This window comes from Sceloporus occidentalis, unplaced genomic scaffold (genome assembly GCF_023333645.1).
Source record: "Sceloporus occidentalis isolate IW3139 unplaced genomic scaffold, rSceOcc1.0.p SCAF_43, whole genome shotgun sequence".
Taxonomy (NCBI): Eukaryota; Metazoa; Chordata; class Lepidosauria; order Squamata; family Phrynosomatidae; genus Sceloporus; species Sceloporus occidentalis.
In genome coordinates, this window is record NW_028317023.1 from 5,385,589 (window position 1) to 5,390,369 (window position 4,781).

Genomic DNA, 4,781 nt, shown 5'->3' on the forward strand with positions numbered 1-4,781 from the left:
CTGGCCCCTAACTTTTTTAGCTGGCGCCTAGATTCACAACAAATTTGTCAAGCCCTGGGGTAGTGTATGTTTAGAACTGCATTAATGGGACAGTAATGTCAGTTTTTCTTCAGGTATCGGTAAAGCAGTGTTCTTTCTTCAACTAAACAAGCTGAGATTCTCTGCATGTGCGCATGAGAACATAGTTATCCCCCCTAGCAGCTGAGATCAGGATCAAACCAAGTTGTAACCTGTCATGCCATTGGCTGAACAGACTAACACATCAGAAAGGGGCGGTGCCAAGTGGTTGTGCAGAGTATTACACACCAAAAACTTCTGCAAAGCAGATGGGGGCCGCAGGGACTTTGTTTCCCATTTAATGTTGTATAGCACATTAACATGTTTTTATATGATTGGCTTGTTACATTTTTATGAAACGAGTTAGTTCATCAGGGTAATCAAGTTCTGTATATCTTCTGTTTTCATGCTTAACCCCTTCAATCCCCTATAGACGTACCGGGATGTCCAAAAAACGCCCACAAAGAAACCCCTATGGACGTCCCGGTACGTCCAGCCCTTCGTGCAGCGTCAGGGACACATCCCTGCCGCTGCACGGGAGACCAGGCTGTCGTTTGACAGCCTGGACTCCCCATTGACAGCAGAAGCCGGCTTTGCCGGCTTTCTGCTGTCTGATCGCCTGTAACAGCTTCCGGCATGAAAGCCGGTAAGCTGTTACCGGTAAACTGCCCGATCGCGCGATCGCGCAGTTGCAAACGCGCGATCGGGCATTCCCTTCCGGGTTACGTCACTGCTGACGTAACCCGGAAGGTCATCGGAGGACAGGATATCCCCTGCGGGGATATCCTGCCCTCCGATGAGGCACAGAGATGCTGCGATCTCTATGCAGGTCTGTGAGGACCTGCATAGAGATCACAGTGTAATCGGTGCAGGGGGATCGCGGGGAGGGGAGTGAGAAACCATCTCTCTCACTCCCCCTTCCGGCCTGTAACAGAAAAGCTGAAAAAAAAAACCGGTATTTTATAAATCCTTAAAATAATAATATAAATAATACTAAAAAAAATTATAATATGAGCTGTGATGTCACTGTGGCATCACTGGTATGTTCAGGAGGTCCCTAGGAGAAGAAAAATTAAAATAAAAAAAATTTTAAAAAAAATATATAAAAAAAGATAATAAAAAAAATTCTTAAAAAAACCTTACATCCCATTGCCCTAGCATAACATCTAGCCAGTATAACCCTCCTGCCCCCGTTCACAACCCCCAAACCTGTTAAGCCATAGGCATAAAAATTATACAAAATTGTACACCTAATAGTATGCTCCCTATTGCTGGGAAAGTCTGGAAAATCTATATAAATTAGGTATTTCTGAAATCAGGACACCTGAATTAATAAACTTGGAGGGGATTTTCCATCACTTTACCTAATTTTGTGAGGATTCAGAGGGAAAATGTAAAAAAAAAAGTGTTTATTTTTCTAATCTTCGCTAGTTTTTACTAAATTTCTCATTCTAAATTTTCAGCTAATCATCCAACTATGGTACCATTTATTCTTGTGTCTTTACTGCTCAGTCTGACAATCTCTGACATCACAGAAGGGGCGTTACCTTTAAGGTATTCTAGTTTAACCCCTTGATGACAATTGCCGGTCCGGGCACGTCACCGAAAATCGTGACGATTATGACAATTGACGTGCCAGGACCGGCACGTCTTTAAACGGGTGAAAAAATCGATCCGTGATCGATTTTTTCACTCAAACGGTGTTGCTCTAATGCCTCGACATCGAGGCATTGAGCAACACCAAAAAAAACATTCCCGGCCCCCCCCGATCGCTCCTAGGAGCAAATAAAAAAACATGTTTGAAAGACTGCAAGTCTTTCAAACATGGCGGCGCCCGCCGCCGAAAAACGGGTTTAGGAAGCGATCGCGAGTCGCTTCCTTTGCTTAGCTGGTGTTGCTAAGATGCCTCAGTATCGAGGCATCTTTGCAACACCTGTTTAGCAAAGGAAGCGACTCGCGATCGCTTCCTAAATGCTCAACTTACCTTCCCGGTGCCGGCGTCTTCGAAACACACGCGGTGTTTCAAGATGGCGGCGCCCATGAAGCCGGGGGGCGGAGCCTGCTGTCATCATCGGGGGGGGTGTTGCTGGATGTCATGGACATCCAGTGAATAACACCCCTAGTGGTCAGATCACTCATAAGAGTGATCATGATTTGCTAAATCAAAGGCAATGTTTTCTAAACATTGCCTTTGATCAGTATTGGATCTGCCTCCCTCCTTCACTTGTTTCTAGTGAGGGAGAGAGACAGATCGGTGTGTTTTCTGGTATTTCAGGTATTCTCTAATAAAAAAATATATATATATTGATCCAAAGGCTCTTATAAGAGCCACCCATATAATATTAACCCCTTCATTGCCATTGATCACTGCATAAACAGTGATCTTGCATAGTGGCAATTGTTTTTGGGGTTTGTTTTTTTTTTACATTTTTTTTTACTTTTTTTAGTGGTTTTTTTTAGTTTTTATTATAGCCATTAACCCTTTCCTTCCCCACTATTTTTGCTGCAATTGTTACCATGCAGCGGTATACGGCTGAGGAGGCGTATGCCTTTTTGGCCACAGATTCTGAGGCCACTGATACAGCGTCAGATTTTGACGTTGGTCAGTTCACAGATACATCTAGTGATGTATCTGTGGCTGTTAGGACGCCTGCCACACGTAGTCGTGGCAGTGCACCAGAGGCATGGGTAGCGCCTAATAGGTACAAGCCAGCTATCCCTCCTTTTTCTGGAATTCCTGGCATCAATATTGATGTTACAGGATTCACTCCACTGCAATTTGTGCAGGTTTTTTTGGGAGACGATGTCTTGGGAGACATTGTCACACAAACAAACATTTATGCCCAGCAGCACCGTGCTGCTAGCCCTAATTCTTTTTGGGCAAAACAGCCATGGACTCCCATTGACGTGCCAGAATTTCTTAAATTCTGGGCACTCACAATGTTAATGGGCATTATAAAAAAGCCCTCCATCCGCTCCTACTGGAGCACCAGCCCCATCTTTAGTACCCCCATTTATGCCCAAACTATAACTAGGCAAAGGTATGAAATGATTCTTCGTTTCATGCACTTTAGCGACAACAGCCTGTGCCCCCCTAAGGAGCACCCCCAGTTTGATAGGCTCTACAAAATCCGCCCCCTGATTACCCATCTCGCTGCCAGGTTTCCAGAGGTTTATACACCTGGAAGGGATATCTGCGTGGATGAATCCCTGATGAAATATAAAGGAAGGTTGGGATTCAAGCAGTATATTCCTTCCAAGCGCTCTAGGTATGGAGTGAAGGTGTATAAGCTCTGCGAGAGCGAGACAGGATATACTCATGCCTTCCGGGTATACGAGGGTAAGGATAGCTACCTTGACCCTCCAGGTTGCCCAGACCATCTGGGCACCAGTGCCAAGATTGTTTGGGACCTAATATTCCCCCTTATGAACAAAGGCTACCACTTGTATGTAGATAACTTCTATACAAGCGTCCCTTTGTTCAAGCTGCTGTATTGTTTCGATACGGTAGCTTGCGGTACTATAAAAAAGAACCGCTTGGGTTTCCCACAACACGTGGTACGAACCCGGCTAGGAAAGGGGGAGACCTCAGCTCTACGCCAAGAGGAGCTTTTGGCATTGAAGTTCAGGGACAGAAAAGAGGTGTGCATGCTGAGCACCATCCACGATGAAAGAACCGTGGAGGTTTCTGTCCGTGGCAGAGCTGGGGTCACTACAAAGCCAGTGTGCATCAGGGCCTATAACAAGCACATGGGTGGAGTTGATCTGTCAGATCAACTCCTACAGCCCTACCTCATTATGAGGAAGACAAAGGCCTGGTACAAGAAGGTTGCAATTTACCTAATGCAAATTGCAACCTATAACGCTTTTTTGCTGCACAAAAAAGCAGACACTGGGCTGAAGCTGTCTTTTTTGCAGTTTCAGCTCGAAGTAATTTCAGGTATCTTGTACCGTGATGCACCTGGTCCCCAAGTAGTGATGGGAACCAACAGAATTGGGGCTACCCATTTTATTTTTAAAATCCCCCCTACAGCAAAGAAGCAGAATCCCCAAAAGAGATGCAGGGTATGCTACAGCAGGGGGCAAAGAAAGGACACCACATTTTACTGTCCAGATTGCCCTGGAAAACCTGCACTCTGTGTCGGTGACTGCTTCAAGCTGTATCACACAGTTTCCCATTTTTAATTTTTTTTTGTTCCTGCTCCATTTTTGTATTTTTTATTTTTTGTTTTTGTTACATTTACAGTTTTTTAGCTTTTATTTGCTCCTCCATTTTTAAGCGTTTTTATTTGCACTGTCAAGTGAACCCTGTGTCCATTCCGTGGCATGAGGGACCACTTAAGGTGCTAGATCAAATCCCTTCTTGGAGATAGGCCAGGCTTTCTTGTAACCTGTCCCTACTGATAGTTGGGTACAAGCATTTTTCTTTACCCAGATGTAAAATTCCTACTGAATTTGAATTGCTCATGTTCCAAATGTGGCCCTTTTGCCCCCAAACAATCTGACAAACCCATGCATGTGGGGTATCAATGTACTCAGGAGATGTTGCTGAACACATATCGGGGTGTTGTGTGACAGCAACATATACCAGGAGCTGTAATTTCACACCTGAAGTACAAAGTATGTGAAAAACAATTACTATCACAAACTTTGACAAGGGTTGGTGGTAGGATTTGTGCATGGAAAGGGTTAAACTATCAGCATCTAAAATACCCTGGGGTGTC

The 4,781-nt window shown here is 44.6% G+C and overlaps 1 non-coding gene across 1 annotated transcript; it reads left to right on the forward strand.

The window, feature by feature from the left end:
• The first annotated feature begins 4,346 nt into the window (after positions 1-4,346).
• Positions 4,347-4,476, forward strand: LOC149289753 (small nucleolar RNA SNORA35). Its single transcript, XR_016277320.1, has one exon. It is a non-coding gene; the product is annotated as a small nucleolar RNA SNORA35 (small nucleolar RNA).
• The last annotated feature ends 305 nt before the right edge of the window (positions 4,477-4,781 follow it).